We start from the raw sequence: 26,083 nt of genomic DNA, 5'->3' as shown, positions 1-26,083 counted from the left end.
TTAACTAGCTGATTTGATACTAAGGCAGCAAAACCATTTCTTTTTTTAATCTCAGAAGGGTACTGGACATTTTATAGAGATGATTTGTTGATTCCACGTGTTAATGTGCTCTACAATTTGTGAAATAACATTGTTTTGATGCATTATCCTCAGCCTTCCAGACATATGCTCCAGGGTATGCACAGGGGAGACTCTCCCACCCCACTGCTGCTGTCCCAACTGCGCAGTCACCATGGGAGAGACACACTGCAGATGCCACACACAAATATTGGCTTAATGCAGTATGTTCCAAGCACACTCTGGCAGAACTATTTAGTAAGAGTCTGGCTATCAATAAACTTTCTGACAAAAGACTATGGAAAAAAGAATTTGCAACAGGGCCAATTTGTCATCTAGAGCCAAGGTACAAGCTCAAGTCAGATGCTGCTGCCTCCCTTCTCACTTCCATCTTCCAGCTTGAAAAAAAACCACCCCGGGGAGATAATTGTGCTGATGCTATGTGTCATTTTTTAAAACTGTATTATTGTCAAACAGTCAGCATGTTGGTCTACGTGGTGAAATTACAGCTCAAAAACTTCCTAAGTAATCTGCCCATTAGGGAAGAATCAGTCAAGTGCCAAAGCAATGAATGAAGACAGGACTGCTTTAATCTCTGAAAAACAGAAACTTTTCCTTTAGAAGAGGAGTTGTTTAGAAGAACAATGAAAGCTGCCAGTGACAGCACCTTGAAAAGGGATGAACTTATTTTGGCATCTCTCCTCCTGGTTGTTTGAAAGCTTCACAGTCCCAGTTCAGCGATGTCTTTTTCCAGGAGCTATAAAAGCTTTTCTCCCTACTCCACTCACTTTCACAGGCACACAGGTAAGAATAAAGCACTTAAAACCATGTGGACCACTTTACATTTGATGAAACATTCAGCGCTTAACAACTCCATTCAAGGTGTATTCATCTGCTGCAGGTATTTCTGATCAGAAGGTAGAGCTGGTAGCAAAGGGAATAGTCTCCATTGGTGTGAACATGTTTATCTAACTTTGCTAATGAAATTAAAGAAGTCCATACCTCCCAAAAAAAGGCAGTGACTGTCAGGATACAATGCCAGCAGGCACTGTGAAGGATTTTCAGCTGACTTCACATCCTCACAAGCTCCTTCTGTTTAATGCTTTGGCAAGCAAAATCATCAAAACCCGTAGATGGGGCTGACACGCACTTAAGTACCTCATTTTTTCCTAGTCTTGGTATCTATCAGCCTTAAAAGATTGTGATTTCTGAGCAGCACAATAAATTCTGGTGGAGCATATGGACAGCTGAGCTTAATCGCTGCTGGCTGGCAATACAACAGCTTGTGCTTGGCCCTGCTGAGAAAAGGCTGGCAATTGGAAGCTCTTCAAGGAAAGGACCATTTCCTCCTCACACGACTTCTACAGAGTGAGAGCCACCCAAACATGAGCAGCACACACTGCTGCCTCCTGAGCTGAGGAATTTCTTCCCATGCTGACTTCTTAAGAGAGAAATCTCCAAGGTTTCTGGACTGGGACATGTTATTCAGTACTGGAGAACTTAAATAGAAATGATTTAAGGAGCTTAGTAGATTATATCAGCTTTAAATGGGTCAGTAGCTACCTTGGAAGACTATTTGAAATAAAGACTGCATCTAGCTGTAGGAGACAGATGGGAAAGTTTCTTATGTACAGATATAAAACATAAAGCATCAGCTGGGGGGATGGTGGAAGAAATGTGTTTGAAAAGCATCCAACTGGCCAGGGAACGCTCTTGCTTTCATTTACTACCTCTTGTAGGCAAAAGAGTAACTTAAACTGTAAACATGAGCACTCAGCAGGTAATTGGGTATATGCAGGTGGTCAATGTCCAAAACAGAACTTTTGAACTCTGGAGCAGAGGATGCTTCACTGCTGGCACAGCCTGGTGGGACACTTTGGTACATCCTGGACTGAAACAGAGGTGGCACATCCTGAATCCTCCAAAGATAGGACAAAATGTGACAAAATGCTACCCAAGGTCTCTGGCTAGTCTTTCACTGTATCGGGCTCCAGCTACTGAATTCTTGCAAAATCCAGGTTTCTGATGCTAGAAGAGCTCACACTGCTTTTGGGGACCTGCACATTTAATCTTGGGATTCAGTGCCTCCTCCTGATCCTTTACATAACTCAAACTTCAGGTTTCTGGACTCCCAGTTTGGCTTTCCTGCAAACATGTGGTATTTGTGGGTAAACACAGCCACACGGGCTTTGCACACAGCTAATGAACACCCTGGTGCTTCCACCGAGTTATGAAAGCAGAGAAGTCACATATCATTAGAAGCAGTCTTTGAACGTGTTTATCTTCAGCTAACAGTTAATGGCTCAGCATTTATGTCAAGAATTGTCTGCTGTTAGTCCTGCATCAATACCCGTCGGAAATTTCACTCAAAGATGGAGAACAAAAAAACAGCGGGAAGGCAAAATTGGAATTTATCACCTGAAAGGCACATGCAAGGTCCCCAATAAATACAGCTCTTGCTGCAGCAGCTTATTAACTACAGCCTGCACAGCCATTCAGGTAAAAAGCTTCTCCTGATCTACCCAAATTTTAACTTAAACAGCTTTAAAAAAAAAAAAAAAAATGGTTACTCAACTCTCTCATACGAAAGGCTATTGGAGGCATTTCTGTACCCAGTACAAGGCAGCCTCGGAAAGCTTAATCCTACCTCAGGAAATGCCATTTTAATGGAAATTCTGTGTCTTGGTTTTGTTCTTTTTGTTTCTTTGCTCAGGCTTGTTAAAGTGATTAGAGTAATACCCAAAGTAAACTGCATCCCAAAGAATTCCCTCTGTAGCCAGTGCACAAAGCACAGCACGCTCACCCACCCCAGCTCCCTCTGTCACACAAGATAACTACACCAAGGGATCTTTAAAGCCTCTGGAACAGGAGCTGTATTAACAAAAATGGATTGCAAAGATGAGACAAAGCAAACTAACAAACAAGCAACAACCACCACCTGCTCCTCGTAGCTCTGCCAGTATGTGCATGCTTGAAATCAGAAACAGCTGGGGGGGAAAAAGGGAAAACAGAAGGTGCTGGATATTGGGAAAAGGCTCATTTGTTCCCACCAGGTCTCATGCCGCTTCCCTACCTTTTTTCTCTCTCTGTCTTTTTTTTTTTTGTGTGCATCTGCACACACACACAACACTGAAACCTGGCAGCAGAAATTCACTTGGGCAACCTTTCCATCCTTCTCTTAGCCAGTTCTTAGTCCAACACCTGCTACTTCTTCTGCAAACCAGGAAAATCTTTCCCCTTGCCCAGGTGATGTGACCTCTTGTCCATACACTTGGATTCAGGCAATCTTTCCCCTCTGGCCTCCTGAACACCCACGTGAGTCATTTCCAGAACACTGAAGACAATCTGTGCTAGCCTGAGTTACACCTCTTCATCCCCAGAAACTCCACCAGCACAACAGATTCCACACCCTTGCCCTCATGTGCAGTGAGAAATCCCACATCACCTTCCCCACTCCATCAGCAATGCCACCTCCAGCACCTTCATCAGCCCTGTAGAGGCTTCCACAGGGGTTTTTTCCTTCCTTCCCGAGCAGAGCCTCCACAATATCCACACTCATTGATATTCCTCCCTATGGCCTCTTTCACTGCTGCATCTACAGCAAATTAGCAATGAGACAGGGAGGTGGTTGGAGTTAGGCTGTGCCACAGACAAAACAGCTCTAATCACCCTAATCACACTGCTCTAACACCAGACCGTATCTTTGGCTACAACATGTAACACATTTTGGACACTGCTACAATAGGAGTAATAAAATAAAATGTCTGAGCAGTGGTGCTGAAGCCCTTCAGGTACAGTTTTAAAAGGAGATCTGTTTTCTATACCTCTTTCAAATGTGTTACTCCCTCGAGGATGCAAGACTGTAATTTGCATTGAGTGAGGCATTCAGATGAGGTCTGGGATGCAAACAAACGTGACAAGAAGGTTAAGAGTCAGGACAGAGAGACATGGAATGGCATGAAGCTGGGAATCTAAAAGGAAAAATTCATTCAAACATTCACTGTCCTTTTCAATTGCTGTTCTTCCTTTTATTGAAATGGAAGAAAATCATAGTCTGCTCTAGGATGGTTTGTTACCACCTAGAGACTTGAATTCCAGGGTTTCTACACTAGGCTTTTCAAGTCAAGGATTCCTGTCTTTCCTGAGAACAAAGTCCATAAAAAGTTGCTGTTATTTACAGTCTAGTGGCGTGCAGAGGAGACCTGTGCTGGTTCAAAAACCTCTGATAAAGACACTGAAAATAAAAAGCACATAGGTTCTGAAAACAGCCCCAAAGAGCTTATAGTACGAGTTATAAAAATTCTTTTTCAGAGATAAGTCTTAACTTTATATGGTGAGAAATGCTGGCTCTCACAGATCTGAATTTCAAAAAAAACATTCTATCAACTTTGCCATACAAATGAAGTAACTTTGGTTGAGAATATTGTTGAAAGGTGTCAGACCAAATCTAGGTTTACAAGAGAAGTACACAGAGTTTACCAAAAACTTTAACTACTTCTTTGCCGCTCTGTTTCTTATTCTGCAACATGCACATCCAGTTACTGTTCAGTAGACCAGAAAGACAGAAGACACTTGAGATGAGTTTTTTTCTGTGGTATTCACTCCAGATATTCAACCACTTTCCCTCCTGACAATGCTCTATAAATCTTACTTTAATCCATAATTTTGTGTTTCCTGGTAAAGCTCTACTTTGGAATGAATTCAGATGGAATTTGAAGGGGAGATCTGAGAGGAGAGAAGCAACACGAATTGGCTGTGCTAGACCAGGACCCTCAATATCCAGCCAGGAAGGGAAGAGTCAGAATGAAGTATGACAGCAAAGGTCCTACTTTCAAGACTTTATAAAGCAGAGTGAAACTGCAATGTAATAGGATTTTCCAGTTAATGGATCTCATTAGCAAAAAGTAAAACCTCTACGGGTATTTTTTTAAGATACTATCTGATATAAAAAGAAAGATGCATAATTAAATATTATGTAAAAGCCTTCACGGAAGCATCAAAGTTCATCTGAGCATATAAAAGCCTGAAAAATAAGTGACAAGAAGAGCTGTCAGTCACACTGTGTATTTGTGCAGCAAACACACGGCACAGGTTGGATGCTCAGGTCACCTACAACAGCCTTAGCAGCAATGCTGAATCTCCTAAAGGCCTTAAGTGCACAAGGACGTTTTGAATCTGTAATTCAATGCATATAAAAGTGCTATTATATGTCCTTGCATGTCTAATTCCAGCCTGGCAGGGTACAAAGCAAACCCACTGTGTTTGAATGAATGAATGAATGAATGAGCACCCTCAGCCTTGGCTGCACCCCTGAGCTAACCCACCACCATTAACAGCTTCCCTGCCTCAAGCTGGAAGCATTTCCACTCAAAGAGCAAGTCAAGTTCCCTTTCCCATCACACAGAAACTGTGACAGACGCCGATGGTTTGGAGGATTCATTTCTGACAGTCTCCTCGAGCAGCTGGGCAGTGTCTGAGTGGGTTTTACAGCAAATGTGTTGCAGGTTAAACAAGCTCCAGTGCAGCCTCTCCCTGCGAGGGGTTATCGCCTCCCACATGCCTTCTGCTGTGGCCAAGCAGGCAGGGAAAAGGAGGAAAACAAAACATGTCCCTGCAGCATACCGAGGGGAAGAGCAGCTACAGCAGAGCTGCCAGGTTTTATTCCTTTTGCCACAGTCACTTCACAGTGATGTGGTGGTTGTCTTGCCCCTGGGGACAGCTTATCTTCCCCCATATCACCTCAATGTCCAGGCAGGTACAGGAGGAATTCCTCTAGTAATGGGTAATTGGGTAGAAGGAAAAGTGAGAAAGCTTTCAACAGCTCAGGAAAGCATGTATCCATGAACATACCATCCTTTTATCCATGTAGTTACCAACATTATTCACCATCAGGACTCACTGCAGGTTCCCTTAGATGTGTTGAGCAGGCAGAACCCTCTTCTGTTTGCTCTGCTCTTTCTCAAGTAAGAGACCCGAGTGTCTAAAACATCCAAATATCGATTCAGATGGTACATTCTCTTCTATCTCCTCAGGGCAAATAGACAAATGTTTGGTTTTCCCTCCCTTTTCACCATTTGATCAGGTTAATTTTTTTTTTATTTAAGCAAGTTGTAGGATCCCTGATGAAAAGAGCTCTTTTCCCCTTCTCCAGGAGTGTGCAAAAGGCCTCCTCCATCCTTTTCCTTCTCCCTACGTTGTGATGATTACCTTTTAGCCCTGGGTTTCCTCACCCAGCTCCTTGGGGAGCTGGACTCTTCTCCCTCAGTCCCTACATAGAAGGGCATCAATTTGTCTCCTTTTATTCCTTGAATATTAAGAGTTTCTACAGACTTGGGATTAACAAACATTAGAGATGTCCCAGGCAGTGAGAACAGGGCTGTCATGGAAAGAGGTTGCTGTGCATACAAAGAAACCCTCAACTAGAAGAGTCAGCAATGCAAGGAGAATTAAAAAGCACAGTTAAATAACCCTAAATCCTCATGCATATTTATAAACTACATCACATCAAAACTAAATCAATACCCTCACTAGTTACATACGGCCTGAGAAAGCAAGAGCTGGTAACTTGGTTTTGCTTTACCCATTGTAGTGATGAGAGCCAGCAAGTCTCCATGCAGGAATAAATTCCTGGGCTGAGAAGGGGAATTTCAAGCTGTAACATCACAGGGTAAGATGAAGCAGAGGGGAGAGAAGGAGCAGCAATCCACAGATGGCACAAAGGATCCACCTGAGCCTTGGCAATGGAGCAAAGTTTCAGTTCAAACCCTTCTATTCCTATGACAAAGAGAAAAACACCTCTGGCAAGAGAACAGCTTTCACAATTTCAGCTGCCTCTCTACATCCCTCAACATTTCATCCAACATTTTATACCACATGTGCTGGGTAAGACTGTTTACATGGGGACTTACATCAGAACAACCATCTGCTTAAATATACCTTCTTGGCTTTCCCTGGGGGAAAATACTTCTTGGTTGCCTGCAAAGCTTCAATTACTATTCATGCCTTTTCAAGTAAATGCAATTTGAACCAAAGATACAGGAAAATACTTAAAAAGTCACACTGGGATCTCCAACCCATTAGCAAAATGTGTCTGTCAAACATGCTAAACCTGACTTACACCACTTCACTCCCAGCACATTTTCCTTATTCAATCTCAGACTGCTGCAAAGTTGAGCCAAACCCAATTTGAATCTACCTTGAAATATATTTGGTAGACACAAAACTGTCCGAATAACACTGCATGACTTAATGGTCTGAAATACAACTGTCCTGTCTCCAGACTGATTTTATTTCACCAGTTTTACGTCACTGTGCTAATGGACTGGAGAGCAACCAGCACATTTTGCACAGAGATGTGAAGGGGCAATGATTTTAAATTTTACTGCCAGGTTTTTCCAGAATTATGACAGCCAGGTCAATCTCTACACTGTTAAGAAAGACCCTACAAAACCTCATTCAAAACACAGTACTTCCTGCTGTATAAAGCTCAGGCTTTGATTTTTATCATCACTTTCGTCACTGCCAACATATATCACAGCATTTTTACAAAAGAAAATAGTGAATGAGGAGAAATTCTACTTTTCTAGTGTTTCTTAGGGAGAACCCAGTTCTCCATCCTTCGTTTAACAACCCAGGAAGGAGAGGGCAGCTCAGCCTTCCACTACAGCTACCACAACATGCTCCTGCACTGCAGTAGGTATTTCTTTCCCATTAAGTTTTAATTAGACAACACATGCATAACTTGGAAACACAGCCTGGCTGCAGTTGAGAAGGAATCTTTTCAACTTCCCTTGAGCAAACCTGAAAGAGAGCTTTCCTGTACTCCTCTAACCACAGATTTTCAGATGGCATCTTGCAGCACACAATCAGCCTGACTTTCAGGGGTCAGACCACATTTGCTATGGAGAATGCAATTTGCCTTCCTTGAAGCAATTACCTGGTCCTTTTCCATATTTCAGTCACTGTTTTGTTTTTAATGCACTTTTAATACCTTAAAATTACTGCTACTTCAGCTGTACTCTTTGGAGGTACACAGAGTCTCCGAGGGAGCTAAAGGCATTTATTCTGAGTCATTTTCATGAGCACAGCCCCAAAATTGTCTTTGGTATGGAATATACTGACAGAAATCAGGGAGTTTCTGCCTGAAGCTGAGACTGAGTAGTAGGCAAGCACCTTGGAATTCATGTGACAGAACCAGCAAAAAGTGGCCTCAAGAACAACGATAAAAATCTCGGTTGCATAAATTTAGACATCTTTATCCTCCAGTAGGTCAACAGCAGATGAAAAAAAAAGATCAAGAGGGGTGATAAGGGAAAAGCACATTTGATGTCAGAAATTTCAGAAAAAAAAATATTATTATTTTCTGTAATCACTGTGAAAGGAGTACAAATCTCTGCCATCCTCTTGCTTAACAGAGCTCAACAATGCTTACATTTCACTCGAGAGGAAATATCCGTTTTCATTATTTCAGCCCACTCAATCACTCCTCCTCCACTTTCTTCTCCAACTTCAAGCCTTGACTCGGATGCATTCACTTAGTGGAGTTTGCAAATTGCTAATCACCCATTGGCAGTATTGATCTGCACGTTTTACTGCAGTCGGAATGAGACAGCACAGGCTGGTGAATAGACTGTGAAGACTGAAAAATGAGATTAACCAGCTCGCCTCATACAGATCGAGTTATCTGCTGCCTTGTTCACTTTTCATGAAGCTTCCAGAATGCAGCAAACTGAATCTCCTTAACTCACAAGACAGGGCTGATACATAACTCCATTAGAAGGAAAGATCAGAAAAAGCAAGTAACACAATTTCATGGAAAACAGGTCTTGTCAAACAGACTTGAAGAGATTTCAAGTCTAGTTAACTAAGATAACTGTGTTGGCATAACAGAATAGGAATTCTGTAATATATTTGCCTCGGTATCAAAATCGCATTTCCTTTTAAAACCAGCATGATGCAAAATCAGACTATGGCAGTTTTAAAATGGCCCAAAAGCTGATGAACTAATAGTGACATTTCCCTTTTATTTCCACCAAGAATTGCTTTTTTGGCCGATCGTATGCAGCTCACATTCTCTAAGATACATAAGAAAATAATAAAAACCTTACTAAAATATGCAGATAACACAAAGGCAGAATTGTAGCAAACAATAAAGCCCACAAAGATAGCTCAGAAATCTGATTGTGCTGGGCACAATCATTCCCTGTGAATTCAAATGCACCGTGAGACATCCCAGAGAGCAGAACAGTCTCAGGTACATAACACAGCAGGTACTTTCTGGAAGGCAATGTCTGTGAGGAGGCCACAGTTAATAACTAAGGGTTACCTCTAATTTAATGCTGTGGGGAGGAAAAAAAGCAAGGAACAGCAAGGATCTTTACGTATCATTGAGTAGGAAAGACTAAAGAAACAATATTGTCTCTGAAGGCAGCACTGATGAGACCCCTACAGGAATAACACACCCAGGTGAGGTGTGCAGGCATCAGGGTGGTGTTGGAAATTAAGGAAAGTGGTGAGAAGATTCCCATGAATGATTCATGGTCTGAAAAAAAAAACATCTTCCACTGAGAAATTAATGGAAATCAAACTGTTCATTCGCCATGGAGAAGGCAGAAGCAATTTGATCTGGGTTTTCAGTGGAAATGTGACACTAAATGGTTCTTTAATGTAGCAAACAAAAGCATAGAGAGAACCAGATAGCTTCGCTTCATGGTGAAGCCAATGAAATGGAAATAATATATATTTTTAATAGGGATGGCTAACCAGGGAAACCAATACATTGTCTGTTACTTAGCATCTTTAAATCAATATTTGATATCTTATTAAAAAGAGTCTATGGAGCAACCACAAGTCACTGGGCAGATTTCTCTTAAAACTGTATTTTTGTGTTTTATCAGACTAATGGGTATTCTTTTTGGCCATAAACCTCTTAATTCAACTTATTCCACTTCCTCCAATTCAAAAAAAGTGTTATCCAATACTTTTATCCATTCTCTCTCATATCATTAATTCCCCCTCTTACTTTATAAGCCTCCAGACAATTCTGTAACTTCAGCATTTATTCCTCTTAGACATAACAAGAACTTAGATGTTATCACTGACAGTTTAATCTTTTTCAAGGAGAGTTTTAATTTGTAGAGAAATTATATTAGAATCAATGCTTCTAAATATAAAAATACTTTCAAATCTATGCTCATTTCAATATTCCAGAGTGGCAGGGCTGATCAAATCCTCAGGTGATGGAAAATCAGGATGACACTTAAGACCCAACCAATGAGATTGTGCTTTTTTTCCCTGAAGGAAATGTCTTTTTCACAGTCTTAATGACAACTTGAACACATGGATGCTGATCCATACAGATGTAATCCATCCCATTGGAAAATTACAAGGGTTATTTGGTAATTAAGAGTGCAAAAAAATCAGAGAATGCAAAAGGATTCATCACCTGCCATCTTTCTTGACCTCCAGGCTTTACATCAGAGAGTCTCCATCCTGATTTAAAGGGGATAAAGTTGATTTTAGAACTACTTTTCTGGGATGAAGAGAGAAACAAAGATGGACTGAGATGTGAAAGCTCTGCAAGTCACAAAACACAAACCTCTATCTACATCACTCCTGACCACATTTGTACACATTCTCTGTAAAATAACCATTCTGCACACGTGTTCATCTTCGTTAAAGCCAAAGCTTTAAAAAACTGTTTCTCACATTTCCACCTCACATCCTGCTGCCATTCCCCCCTCCATCTCCCACAGCTGCCCTCTGAACACAGCGCCTGCCATCAAGTTTTGAGCACTTTTGAGCTCTGAGGGACTGCAGAGTGGAAGGGGAGCAGGGAAGCAAACACCCTGAAAAAGCACAATTTCCCCGTGCAATACCCTATTATTTCTGCCCCTGCATGCCTCACAGTAACAACAGCATGACTGTGGTTCTTCATGTGGCTCAAGCACAGCTTCAGTCATAAAAATCTATGGTTCTGCCCTCAGGAAAGACCTGGAACATCACAAGCTGCCACACTGGGAAAGTAGCTTCACCAGCCAGCAGCACACTGGTTTTCTGCAACAGATCAAAACCAGCCCTCTCATCTCAGGCTTACTTCTCCCCAGCTACCTCCTTGCCATTACCACCAATTCTAACCCACATTACAAAAGCCCTACAGAAGACCATAACATGGTTGTGTCTCTATACTCCTCAGAAAAAAATCACAAATATCCCTAATTCCTCAATACATGGCTGGTTTCTCTGGATCCATAATAAGCTCGTCCACATTCAACTTGAAAATACTATTCAATTTTATGAATTCTGCCTGGATCTGTACCAACCGCAAAGTCTAATTTGTTTTCTGAATGTTATCTCAACTGTAAGAACTGATCAGTGCCTTCACTTCAGCTCTGCAGCCTGTATATTAAGTTAAACCACACACAAATATGTTTGCCTCTCTCAAAAGCTGTTAAATGAGATAGTTTCCTATGGAAAAAAAAAATTGAATACTACCAGGGAAAGAACCAGGAGTGCTCCTCTGCCAGGTGAGATGGTCACCAAATTTTGGGTTCCTGGGCTGGGCAGTCCATGTAACCTCTGTGAAGATCAGACAGCTGTGCCCAAAGTAAACCAGAGATACTCAAGGCAAACTTAACTGTGCCAGAATCTGACAATGTACCAAATCTGGTCGACTTGGACAGGTGCAAAAGACACTCAAAGGAAATTTGTTACTGCAAACCCATTTTCTTTCAGAATTGTTTCCCTCCCGCTGTGTTCTCCAAATCACACTGTGCCAACAGGGACTGCAATGGCCAAGGGCCTGAGCATCTCCTTCACAGCACAAGGGACCAAGTTCCAGGGAAATCATCCACAGACTCCACAAAAGCCACTTTCTCACCCTCAGTCACACCCAGAACAGAGCTGGGATTGGCATCACCTCCTGCCTGCCAGACCTGGGCACTGTCAATAACTCAGCCTCATCCCCAGCTCTGCTGTGGCACCAGCTTCCTCTCACTGCTGCTGAGCTCTCTCTCCTGCCTCTGCCCCTCTTGAACATGTATGTGGAAGGTTTTACTTTTCCAGAATAAGCTTAATTGATCAAATATTTATAAATGAGTGAAGAAGAGAGTCTGAGTCCTGAGGCTTTTTGCTTACAACCCTGTTGGTGATTTGAGCTTCCATCAGGGATGGGATTTGTGCTACCACAGAGACCAGACAACCTTTGCATTCAGGAGATCACAAATTTTTTCCAGTGTACCTGACACAGGGTTGGGGGTGGAAAACAACTCTTCTTGTGGGTAAGTCACAGTGCTGCACTGCCAGTCCTCATCTGGGCAGCTGCTGCTAGTCTAGAGCATTATCACCACTGAAACAGTCATGTGTAAATAGAGTGCAGTGGGCACTCTTGAAGAACAAGGTACTTGAAGGCAGAAGACGCATTAAAATCCAGATTTTTGTACATTACTTTCTATAAGTGAACTCTCAAGTGCTCAGTCTCTAAGCTCTTGAGAAAGAACAGTAGCTGAAAAAACACAGGGACACAGGGGAGCAACGGGGGAGTGCAGTAATGAGAGATGTGTCTGCTAGTGCCAACATTTTAAAAGACAAATTTTACTGATTGTCAAACCAGACCAAATATTTTCCAATTCTCCTTCAGGAAACGGGAACATGCAGATTGACAGTGGACCCAAGGTTGCTTAAACCCTGATCTATAACCTGGCTGCCAGGAGATGCTGCAAGGGATTTGTAACCTTCAGCCTTGGCTGGTCTCTCAGACATGCAGCAGCCTCTGAGCAGCTGTGACAGGCATCCCAAACACCGCAGCAGAAAGGGAGTGAGTGTGGGGGAGAGGAGCTGCAGGAAGAGGATGCAGGTGGTTCCTGTGCAAAGCACAAGTGAAGAGAGCTGAGAAGGCTCCTCCATGGGACCACACTGTTCCTCTCAGCCATAAGTAGATCCCTCTTAGGAAAACCAGCAGGAGGTAAGGATAGATATTCCAGACTCGATTTAAATGGCTCCATCCCTTGCAGTCACATTGACCAGAACCACCTGAAATCTCCATTTATCACCTCCCTATTTTAAAACTAATCAATACCACTGCGGGACAGCAACTTTCTGTATAAGTAGAAAACAAGATGGCCTGGAGCCCTGGGAAATTCTCCCTGCTCCCCACCAGCTCGATACCAGCTCTGATCCCCTGTCTGCATCACGCACAGCCTGGGCTGTAGCATGGCCTTAAACAATGCAGCAGCAGCAACTACTTTGCTTCCAGCAGCTCAACGAGCCTCGAGCTGTGAGTAGAGAAAGAGCCCCCTCTGCTTGCTTCTCCACAGCAGTGTGTGCACGGGACCAAGGGTTTAATCTCAGCCAAAGGAGGAGTAGGTGGGATGAAGAAGCTGTGAGCTCCTTTATAAACCCAGGTGTGTGTGTTGGGATTGTTTTGAAGGGGAGAGCGAATACCTGAGAAATAGAAAAAGGTGCAGTACACAGGTACACACAGAGCACTCCAATTCGTGGTGTCCAGGTGGCTAAAAGCTTGTGAGAATGAGGGGCTGAGTTGAGCTGTACTCTGTGGGCACAAGCAGTGAAGTGCCACCAAATATCTGAAGAGAGTTTTTAAATGTTTGACAGGAAAAGCTGGGAAGGAAGTTAACTAACCAAGGAGGGTCTCTGCAAGAGATGGAGGGTGGCAGAAGTGCAACAGTGGAAGGAAAAGATGAGAAAGAATTTGTGTGCCCCCTTGACCCTCCTGTTTTTTTCCAGATGCATAATTCCTATGTCTGATGACCCAGTGGTTGAAGTGTCAGAGCTCCTCTGAATCTTGTCACCACAACACCACAACAGCCTGTACTAATGTTACTTCCAGAGGAGATACACCCACTGGGAATTAAATATCCTGGCACGGAAAGGTTTTAAAATAATTCTGTTTTTTCCTTCATTCTGCACTCTTGCTAGTAGCACGCACATTAAAAATAGCTGAGGAACCACACACACTAATAACACAAACCACAAGTGTTTGCATTAAGTTTTACCGACCTCATATGTAAATCAGCCTGTAAAGCCTGCTAGCCCGTTATATACTATTCAATTACTACAGCAAGCATCCATCCTGTGCCTTTCACAGTGATCTGTAGCCTGGAACAGGTTCATAAACAGCTCCGAAAAGCGGCTGCTGTAGATTTCACTTAACTCCTTATCTATCTGCTTTAAACGGATTAAATGACTATGTCATTAAAATGCTTGAAGTAAGCCTTTGATCATAAACTTCTCATCATTTTACAGTTATTGAATCTGATCCCTAATGAATCTTATTCTGCCATATTTCTGTCTGTGCTCCCAGCCTTGCTCCCCATTAGTCCTGGTTGCTCAGTCCTAATGCAACTGCTTTGTATGCCCAACCACTGCCTCCTTACAGCCCTCGATCGGAGCTGCTGATTGCCCAACCCAGAGGAAGGATGAAGTGCAGGAATTTCATTTGAGGTAGGGTCAGAAGGAGCGAGAAAATAATCCACAAAATACAAACCACACCGAACACTCTCTACATATTCTCTGCACAGCTGCGTGACTGCAATTCCTTTCCGAGGGCCTCGCACGCCGTGCTCTGAGAAGAGAGGGGGCTCAGGCACTGTGCTCTCCAACATCTGACAGAAAAAAAGATGTTTTATTTACATAGTAAAGGGGTACAAGAGAAAAGAAAAGCACTGCTGAGATCCAGGGGTTTTCTGCCACAGCATACCAACAGATTTTATCAGCTGTAATGAAGGATGTGCTTGATCTCGGCGTGTGCAGAGGTGGGGGAAAGCTTGTGGTGTCCAGAAGTGCCCCAACAGAAACACCAGACACCAGCCCAAGGGGAAAACCTCCTGGGAAAATGGAGGGAAACTAAACATCCAGTGCCCTGGTCCATACAGGAGCCAGTGGGGTTGGGAGTAATTAAGGAAAACAAATATTTACTGGTCAGCCATGATCGGTGGAGATGGGGACCACTGAGGTCATTCTACATTCTAAGTTTTGCTCCAAACTCAATCAGGCTACAAAACCAGTTATTAAATGTGGTGCTGAGTCTCATTTCTTGCACCAGTTTAGTTTTGGCAAATCCACACATGAGGGCTGGCAGGGTGAATCTGCAAGCATTAAAGTAAAGCTGATAAACAGAGAGGGTCTTCCGACGCAATAGACATTTATAAAAGTTTCTTTTTTAAGAGAATGTCAGTATTGGATATCCTGAATCCTTGTATTTTCTCCTTGAGAAGACAATCATTGTCTGAAATTTCAGAGATGTTTCTTTTAGGGAAATCCATTTCCATCAGGCATAACAGGAAGATTATGCCTAAGAATTCATGTCTGGCTATTGTTCAAAACAATGTAGAAGGACTCCATGGTGAGAGTGGCTTTTATCCTTCAGTATCAGTAGAAACATAAAGGACAAGAAGGTCCTTCCAGTAGCCACAGGAGAGGGAAGGTACTGTGCAACATTACAGGAGCACCAATGCCTGCTTCAGCTGTGAACTCTATTAAAGTCACATGAAAGTGTTAAACTGAATGATGAAAAACTGCATGTTTGATATGGAAGAGGCCCATTATGCCAACTTGCACAGTCCTTGCCAATGCAGCACACTGACTAATGTTCATCATTCTGCATTCTAATTATCTTACCATTATAGCAATTTCCCTGATGATCATCCTTTTTTTTTTTTTTTTCCCTTCTGCTGTTGTTCAGTGGTTTTCAATGATGCAGGCTGCAAGGCTTGGATCACCTCTTGGCCATTCGAGTGTTTCCAAAGAATACACCAAAGGGTGTGTTATTATCTCTCTCCATCATTCCCTTGGCTTTCTAGGATATACTTTTAAACAAAAGGATGGGAAAGAGGAGGAGGCTGCTCTGCTTCTGTCCCCTCACATGCTGTGGAACAGACTGGATGTGGAACCCTCCCAGTAGCCCCAGTGCTAACCTCTGCTAGCTCTGGTCCTCTGGCACAGTGTGCCAGTGTTGGCTATGATGGGACAGCAGGAATCAGCATCTTTGCTATCACCCAGCTGGAGTGAGACTGCCTCAGTCACTGCAGCAGAGCAAGAATGGATTTATTTTCTGCTTTACTCCAGTGAGAGAGAGTGAGAGAGGCCAGATTTACCCAGTGGCCTCATTCCTACCCCCAGAGCACAAATTACTTGCAGGTTTCATAGTGAGTAGATAGAAGCAAGGACACAGACAAATTTCTTGAACCAAGGAAGTGATCGGTCTTTTCTGCCTCATCACCCTCATGTACATATAGTGACATTTTAATTAGCTTCCCCTATGTCTGACAGACATCCTGTGTCATGCAGAGAAACCACCATTTATTCCCTAGCCTCACAAAGTTTGGGAGCTTTAAAAAAACCCACTGAACACCAAAAAACCCCAACCCAGTCCCCTCTCCCTTCCTACCCAAGCAATTCAATTACTTGCCAGACAGCACTAAGAATCCATTAGAGAAGAATATATTCTGCATTTGCTGCGAAAATCTCCTGGTGATCTTATCTGTCTCTCAGTTCAAGCTCAAAGCTCAATTGTTTTTTTCTGCCAGTGCAAGGAGACTTCAAGCAGCACTGAAATCTTTTCAGATGGGGACAGTCGTCTCATCTTCATTTCAATTTTACAAGAATAAGAGAGATTTGTGGATAAACTGAAACAATAAGAGGAATGGCTATGGGGCAACCTATTGGATTCTGAAAGGCTTTGAGTTAACTGCTCCAACCAGTGAATTCAATATTATCCTGAGCTGCCTGCCTGAAGAAATAAATACTTCAGAAGCAGCCTTGGCCAGTTACAAGTTTTCAAGTTATCATTGAGTAAATCAGGAGAAGGGCATAATCATCTCTAACTTTCACACGTATCTAAAGGACTCAGGCTATCTTTTTGATCCCCTGGAAGCAGGAAACATCAGTAAAGAGCATTAAGTTGAACCAAACAGCCAAGGAGCTGAGGTGGGAGGGATGAAAGGGTAGGCTTAGGAGGAACACACTTGGGGAATTGACCGACAGGTCTGCTTTGCAGCACATCCAGTGTATTTTTCTCTAGGATGCTTGAGAGAATGGAGCACACAAAAATCTCTATTCCATATAATTAAACTTCCTGGTGTTGTATTTCAGTGTTCAGGCAGCTCCACCATGTTAATATTAATCATAAGAGCTCCCAGATATCTAATCACACTTTTCCTTGCACACTGAACAGACTGACCTCTGAGCAAGCCCTGACTCCTTGGGAAATAACCTTAAGGTCAGCAGCTCTAGCTGTGATGGATCTAGAGGGAAAGAAGCTCCACAGCTGAGCTCCCCTGCAGACTGCTGTCAACAGCTTTTCACATCCCTCTACTCAAAAAAATGAGAAAATTTCTGTAATTACTACTGATTGCAACTGTGGTAGCACTGCACGGAGAGAAAGAATGTATCCACTGGAAGACAACCAAAAATACACAAGAGGACCTCTGGAGAGCTCATCCTTGCTGCACAGCCTTCTTGTTACTGGATTTTCAAGTTTTTCATCTTACTAGAGCCAGAAGCACAATGAACCCCCTTTTCAAAAGCCATGGCTTTGTTCTGAAAGGTCACAATCTCAACTGAACATCTTCTGTCATGTCCAACATGCACAACAGCTTTCAGGGAATTTTTATTCAGTTTAAAATGTCCTGCCAAAAATGCAAAGAACAGGCACAGAGCTGCTGCATCATTTAGGAAACGTGGGGTTTAAATGCTGATCAGAGGAAGCAGGCAAGCTCCTGGTGGAGCTGAGCCTCATGCTTGGGTAAACACGGGTGGGATGGATCACCTGGGAGCCCTAAAATCTGCAGGGATGGATGGTGGGCTTTCCACACACCTCCCCTCCTTCCTACATACAGAACCCCCTCACAGGACGTGCTGAATTTTTTCAAAAGACACGAAGGAGATGCTTTTCCCACAGCATTTCACTTATCCTGCCACTCCAACTGTCCATCTTCATTTAAACAGAACAGCCTTTCTACCTAAATTAGGCATCATCTTCCATTCCACTGTTACCTGTCGTTCAAATCTAGCTAGGAAAGCTGTCAAAAACAATTACTTTTTTTCAGACTCGTCTGGATCTACGTCTCTTTAAAGTCTTATCAAACATCAGCAAATGGAAACTGAGGTAAATTTAAGCTAGGAAGGGACTATATCATGATCTGACTGTGGTCAGGGTTTGCTGACAGAAATGCTCTGGTTTTGGGGTGTTACTTCTCCCCACTTACTCCCCTGGGCACACCACAAACCTGCACTGCCACACATCCGAGTGACAGAGGCATGTCAAGTTTCCTCCCTACTATTTGAAGGAATTCTTCAGGGAAAACCCATTTTTTAAATGTAAATCTCTGCCTCCAAGTGTCAAATAGGTGGTAGGCCAGTCTGATCAAAGGGAAAAGTTCTGGGATATGTAAGATAACATATCAACATCTCACATGTTTGAATCCCCCTGACAGAGGTCACACAAAAACGTGTTTCTCTGATGCACACTGCCATCCCCACCAGTGCTCAGCTCAGAGCTTCTCCCCATTTCCTCATGTATATTTTAACCTCATTACAAACACTCTGCCCACTCTTCACTGTGACACGAAACAGGCAGATTTTTCCTCTTCTCCTCATCACACACACAGAGAAAACATTATTAAATTCTGAGTTATTTCTTTTCCATAACCTGGGTAACACATCCTGGCCTTCTGCCTCTTAGAGATGGTGTCAAGCTTTGCTCATACCAAGTAATAGAGGAAAAATATGGTACCACAACGAGAGTCTCTTTATCAAAAAATAAAACTGCTGAAGAATAGTACTGAAAACTTGGACTTTACACATCCAGACAACAACAGAAATGGCAAAGACAAGGGCAGCATGAAACTGTGACCTATTACTTTGTTTTAATTAAAAACCCAAAAATAATTGGGTCATCAAACAAAGGCTGAAATGATAATGAGTAATGAAAAGCTAAAAGCCTAATGTGGAGTGAGCTGCAACTTATGGACGTGGTACTCATAAAAATCGGAGAAAAAGCACAAAGCTTCAGTAAACAAACCTTGCAAAGCGTTATTTGCGTTATGCAGGTCTAAATGACATTTTTGTTCTGTCTCTGTGACATGGAAGCAGAATTCAAAGCAGCAGAAAAATAACAGAAAATGAAGAAAGAACAATTGAAAACTAATTTGTGCCATTGAATGACTACAGAGAAAAACAAGAAAACTATAAAGGGACAGTCACTCTTATCACTTCCTGAAACTTTGCTTTTTCTTTGTGTGATAAGTAAGATTAGAGGAGTTTAAAAGTGAAGTCTCATTTTAAAATGGTTGTTTGTGTCTCCTCAGCCTTGGCTTTCACCCACAGGGTGATTCTGGGGATGAGTGAAACACACAGAAACCTTCTGGAGTTGCTATTTACTTCTACTTCATCAGCTCACATTGTAAGTTTTTGGGTGGGAATTTAAATGCACAACTGTGAGTCTGAAGGTGCAGCTGTAGCTCAAATTAGTAATTTTTGTACATCCTTGCTCTTTTTACCATACAAGAGTAGTGTCTTTGTCCTCTTGCTCTCACAAAGGCAGATTTAGTGGTCTGGTGCCATGAGACCAACTCTTACATGATGTTTAAAACATCACTATTTACTCTGCAACATCTGCTCAGCAAACCAGGGTTTGTTCCAAGCCAGCTCTCCTGTTACCACAGAAGGACTGGACCCATTTCCTGGTGCTTGCCCCTGCAGAACACAAGCTCTAGGAGCAGCCTCCTCCTCAGTGCAGCAGCATCCTCATCTGCATTTTGTGCTCATCACAGATTTTTCTACTCCAGCACCTCCTAAAGTTCGTGCTTCCTGTGTAGTGCTACAGCGACCTTTTCTAGCAGGACATTTCCCATGGCCCAGCTCTCCCTGCCTGCTCTGAGCTCCCCCTGTGCTGCTGCTCAGGTGTTGACACTCAGTGCACTGACCTTTCCTGTTTCAGAGCTGTTCAGGAAATCCAGCGCTCGCCCTTCCTCCCCCTCTGCTCATCTAATGAGCTTTGTGATGCCACACAGCCACTGATATTTTCAAGGGTAGTGGCAGGAGAACATTAATGAATTTATTCTGGATTTTCGTGTTAAATGTATTATGCAAATGTTAATCAGTTTCTGCAGAACTTTGAGAAAGGTGCTGCATGAAATAAACAATACGGTGGCAGCTCTGGCAGCAGAATTTACAGAGCTTCAGATGTTTAATATTCAATGTGCAAATTCCTTTTTAAAAATATTTTTTTTAAAGGGCATGTTGGTAAAATTTCCCTGCACAAATGTGAATCTATGCACTCGTGGTCCCTGATGTTAACAAACATTAGCAAGTCTGTTCTGCACATCTCCTTGTTTCATTTGACATCCACTTTGCACATCACATTTATCAGGGCCACCAAGGCCATCAAACAGCTTCTCCTTGAACCACCTAATGACAAACCTACAAGTCAATGACATGTTTATGCTTCTCCTCCCTGCTCCCGTGGAATGTCTCTAATTTCTGTTAATTCTAATAACAGCAATGGATTCAGAATTAATGTGTACAAATATTTGCATAGCCCCAGCTAATTCAGTGTCACGTAATCCCCAGGGGCTGCATCACAGCAGGTTCTACACTCCTTCCCTTTTACACCAGTTCTAGGATTTCCTGCAGTACCTAATCCACATGGCACAAGGTACACAATGTTTTCTCCCAAATAACATGTATAATCCTTTCAGCACAATTTATGGGCACATTGTAGGGGAAGCTCTTTTCCCTCCCATTTATTAGGGTGGCACTTTAGCTCATCCCCTTAGCAGCTCCCCGTGAACACCAGAGACACTCACACTTTGCAATTAGGTGAAGAATTAGGAATGCCAATCCCTGAGTTATATCTCTGTGCTATAATTGAACTATTGGGTCAATAACAAATAGAAATGCTGTCAAGGCACCACAGATGTTTAGCACATGTTTCTCGTTGCTCTTTTGAGCAAAACTGTGTAGAGATCCCCAGAGTGGTCTCTGCCTAAATACACTCAAGCAGATAAACTTCCTTAGCTCAGTAAAGACATGCTGCTGCTTTTGAAATTTAGAAGATAATCTCTGCCTGTAAAAGATGAGCTTATTGCTGATCAAATCCAGGAATCTGTGGAATGGATCACAAACCACTCTGTTCCCCATCCACTCCCAAACTCTCCCAGGAACTCAATGCACTGCATGAGTGGGGCAGCACAATGTGATGCAACCTTCTGCAGTCCTGGACCTGCACTTCTCTTCATCCTCTCTTTACTGGGTCTCAGTTATTCTATCTCATAATTAAGTCCCTCTGGAGTAAACGCGAATTTGTTCCTACACCTTGCCAAAAGCAGTACCTGACTGAAGAGATGCCAAGTGATTTGCCCAGAACCATCTAAAGAAGCCTTTTAGAAAAGAAAAAGGCTGAACTTAGATAGGTGAGGTTTTCAATGGGGGCCAGCTGTGCCACAAAGGCTAACACAGACCTCAGCATGCACAGATGAAGGAAAAAGAACAGAAGTTTGTGAAAAGGGAGGGCATTGAGATAATCCAGGGAGAAGAGTTGTGAGCATTTGAGAGGCCAATTAGAGAACTTTGAAAGGTTGACTATGTCCTTTTAAGTTTTATAACAGTGTAAATGATTCATTCATCATTCTTCACTGGTCACCAAATGAAGAGTTAGACTGTTAAATGACCTCAGCTTTGCCTTGGGTTCTTAGCTCCAAGCTAGTCACTGCCTGGCTGCCAAAGCCCTAACCATAAAATGAGTCATTAATGCTTAAAGAGGGGAAACATTCCCTGGGGAACCCACCTTCCCCTGGGGTACAGCTCCCAGATGTTTTGTTACTCCCTCAAAATACAGCACTACAAGGAGGAGACCAGCCCAACCACAAAGCTTGCAGAGATAAGGGAAAAGAGAAGCATGAATGCTCTAGATATCCAGCACTTCTATCATTCATGGGCATCTCACTCCTGGAGAACTTAGCCCAGCAGGCACTGCCCTCGAGGACACAGTAATAGGGAATTCAGTCCCTTCTATTCTGACAGCTAAAATTAGCATAAATTCCAGCTTCTATCTGGGCCAAGTTGTCTGATGGCTGTCCCCACACTATGTAGTTAGGCAGCTCTTTCTGAGCTTTGAAACAAACCAAAAACCAATCATTCCAATATGCATGAATAATATTGCATTTTTGAGAGTGTTGTTGTCTTATTACTGATTGGTAGAAAGGCTAAACACAACCAGTTACTACTGTGAGCATGGACATTGCAATCAAAGTTGCACAGTCCAGAGTTTGTGCCAAGCCACAACACTTTCCAACAGACAAACTGTCCTTGTTGGGTTTTCTCTACTCCCTGAGATCCTCTCCCAGTTTTCTGTCAGGTTTCCTTGACTGCCAGTATGCACAGGTGATTATTTTTACTCAGAAACAAACCAGAAAATACAGACTCTTTCCATTTAGCCTCATAAATACACATGCACACGCTCAAAGGGATTAGGCTGCCAGCCTGGCTATGGGACTACAGGTGATTTTCAAGCCCAAACACATCTCAGTGTAAAAAACCCCATCTTCTTGCCTTTTATCCATACACATCCACTTATCTGAACTCTAACTGGAGTTTCATTTTTCTCACCAACCAGCTGTGAACTAATTACGAGGACTTTAACTAGTCCTGCTCCCTCTCCAAGCATATGGATCCAATTAAGTCAAACTGCAGCTGATTTTAATCAATCTTCCTTGAAGCAGCCAACCTTGAAGAATCTCTTCTTCAGCTGGAAGAGTAGAGGAGAGCAGGAAAAGCAGGAGAGTAGTATTTGCATAAGGAACACTTCACATCCGCTTGGTTGCCTGTAAACACAGGGCTCCTAGCAGTAAGAAATGCTAATTGAACACTCCTCACAACGCTTTCCTCCCACTTTATCCGAAAAGCACTGATTTGATCACTCTCTTTTGTTCCTGGCATCAAGCTGCACTTTTCCACCAGCACCTCTGGAAGATGGTCCAGGTCATTTCAGATAACAAACAAACCAAGCCTTTCTCTGAAATCTCACCATGGGCCAAGTGGTGGCAGCCCAGGTTTCCTGGAAATGTTTTCCACTTCATCAAAAGAAAGAAGGGTAGAAGAGATGAGATAAAATTGTCTGTTTAAAGCCACTCTTCATATCACTTGAATCCCTCTGCTGAGCCAGGGTTTCAAATGTTTTCCTTAAGATAACATCCTGGGCACTGGGGAGGCAGTCTCAACCGGGTGTCATTTCTCTGCAGCTCTACATCTCTTGTGTTTTTGTAATCTGAAGTTTTCATTAGCAGTAAAGACCTGGCCAGTGAGTGATATCCACGCTAAAATCTTTATACCAGTGAAGGAAAATCAATGCAGCCTGCAGCTAGGTGTCAAGAGGCAAGGGGTTTTGGAAGATGGGGTGTGTGGAGGTGGAAAGCACCTTCAGGCATAATTCAAGCTGTCCCCACACAAGTACAAAACACAAAAAGATGTCAGATGTTATATACACTGCTGCGGAGAGCTATCAGCACCTCAGTTCATTTGCCAACACTGAGCCCAAGGAGTGAGAGTCACACAGCAAAAGCACCTTGCCAGGTGCTTCTTTGCCCTCTGCCCAGTCCTCTTGTTCAAAAGTGGGCTTTTGCGCAGAAATCAGCAAAATTCATGTGCCAGAACCCAGATACAAAAGTATGTGAGAGGAGGAATTTCTTCACAGAAATGGAGATTAAACATTGGAATGGGCTGCCCAGGGAAGTGGTGGATTTGCCATCCCTGGAGGTGCTGAAGGAAAGACTGGACATGGTACTCAGTGCCATAGTCTGGTTGACTACATGGTTGGATTTGAAGATCTGAGGTCTTTTTCAACCTAAATAATCCTGTGATTCTGTGATTTGGAGACAAATATTTTTGAAACTTTACTCCTTTCTACACATCAATACATTCAAACTGATGTTTTTAATTACAAATTATTAGCTGCATCTCCCTAGATTTCAGGCATCACACTGAGATTTGTAAACTCAGCAGATTCAGTTCAGTGTAAAACAGTCAAAGCCTTAATTCTACAACGTCTCTTCCAAATTCACAACTTTAATACATCCCTTCTACGTATCTTTTCATCCCAGAGAGTCAGAGGTTTTATTTTAAAAGAAGAAAATGCAGATAAAGACTCATCAGAAATCATCCTCATTCTACTTTTTAATATCACCCCCTTATCTTACACCCTTTTTTGATTTGAAGCCATACTTCTCCCATGTTTGTAACTTTAGTCATCTTCCTGTTCAGTAAAACTTCCTTGTGACTTCTGTATGTAGTTTGTCTTGCTTTTTTCCCCCTTCATGCTACAGACTTCATTTTAACCTATCATTTCCCAATGATTTCTTTCAGAACTGGGAGTAAATAACATCCAACTAGCAACACTTCAGTGACTTTATCTGAGTGCATAATGACATTTTCACATTTGCTCAGCACTGATAGGTGAATTTCTAAGCTTATCCTTAACTTCGTGGGTTCTCACTGTAACAGACCTTCTTTCAATGTGTTTATAAAAGGAGTCATTTTAAGCTTGGCCTGTCAAGGTATTTGATTCACAAGGCCAATAAAAATTGGGAAGGCTGATGTTTTTCCCTCTGAGGAGTTCTTGGCCATTCAGGTGGGCACACACTGATCAATACTGACACTTTAGCATTCAGCTGATATATTCCTGTACTTGTGCTTGCCTCTCTACTCTTTTGGAAAAAAAAAACTGCTTTAGGCATCAAGTCCTCTATAAGACACAAGTGAAGTGAGATTTTTAGGGATGGAGGAGCTAGCTCCTGTTAAATAAGGAGTTAAAGCCATGTCCTCAGCCTTGGCAAAAGAGATGGAAGAGCATCATTACCTGAATTCAGCTCACTAACTGGAAGATTTCTCTTTCCTAGACCTGCTACTCAGGACTTGGCATCTCAAGAGCAGTATGAACAAACAGAGCAGATCTTTGGGATGTCTCAAGACATCACAAAGAAAAGAGAGAATTTCTCAGGTCAGGCCTTCTTGGAAGGCCAGCAGCCACTGTAAGACAATGTAGGCAAATTAACTATGACCTGAGCTGTAATCTGCTCTGAAACCAAAGCTGCTCTTGTGTTTGTTGGAGACCTAAGCATGCAAAGAGCATCCCAAAGCTTTCATCTCCTTCTGATGACTGAAACCCAATTAAAGGAGAGAGGGGTGACAGGTTTCACACTAAACATGGCTCAGCAGAGATGCTCAGCAGCTCTTAGCTCCCTGCTTTATCAAAGCTGTCACTTCCCCTGTCTCCAGGAATGGGTTATAAAAATAAAAAAAAAAGTTTGATTCACGTCTAATAGGTGTCAAGATACAATCAATGGTCTGGCTGAAATCTGGGTGATTTCAAACCTGCAGGTTTTCTACCATGAAGCAATTCACCAAAAAATGGGGGAAAATCGGATAAAAAGAAAGAAAAATTAGGAGAATAAAATGCTACAATGACAAATTGCTCAGCATATCGGAGAGAAAAGAAGGAAAAGATAACATAGCAGAGTGGGCTTTGATTAAGGAACCAGGCTCAGGTTCTTGTTTGCTCCAGCACCTTTCCAACAGGAAACACTACAAAAGATTGAAGCAACTCCCCTGCTCTTCCTCTGCACAGGAAAGCTGTTCCCAGGGTGAATAGAAGCCAGCCAGCCCACTTATCTGCTGCAGGTGCCCTTGCCCTCCTTCAGGGAGGATGAGATTTCATGGATCTATCCTGAGTGAAAAGCTGAACACCTTCAGCCCCACAGGACAGCACCAGAAAAAGGTAAAACACACACAGCAGCACAGCAAAAGGAACAACCTCCCATCCTTCTGACTCCACTCCTTCTGCTCTCTGTGTCTGTGGATCCTGCCAGCTCATCCCCTCAAGAGAACTGCTGCTTCCTGGCTTGGAAAACTCCTACCTGCTGAGGTGATCTCTGCTTCCATTGCAGAGACTTCAATATCAACAAAGCTCAAAATTTTTGATCCACTCCATGCTGTTAAGCCCTGTCTATGCTCC

The 26,083-nt window shown here is 42.7% G+C and overlaps 1 protein-coding gene across 5 annotated transcripts in view; it reads right to left on the bottom strand.

Moving 5' to 3' along the window:
• Nucleotides 1-26,083, bottom strand: part of MAD1L1 (mitotic arrest deficient 1 like 1) — a 340,910-nt gene that overhangs the window by 124,668 nt on the left and 190,159 nt on the right. The window lies entirely within an intron of this gene.

The sequence above is a fragment of the Lichenostomus cassidix genome, chromosome 14 (genome assembly GCF_008360975.1).
Source record: "Lichenostomus cassidix isolate B80296 chromosome 14, HeHo_3.0, whole genome shotgun sequence".
Lineage (NCBI taxonomy): Eukaryota > Metazoa > Chordata > Aves > Passeriformes > Meliphagidae > Lichenostomus > Lichenostomus cassidix.
Note: the sequence above shows the minus strand (reverse complement) of the source record. Positions and strands in the feature narration are given on the sequence as shown.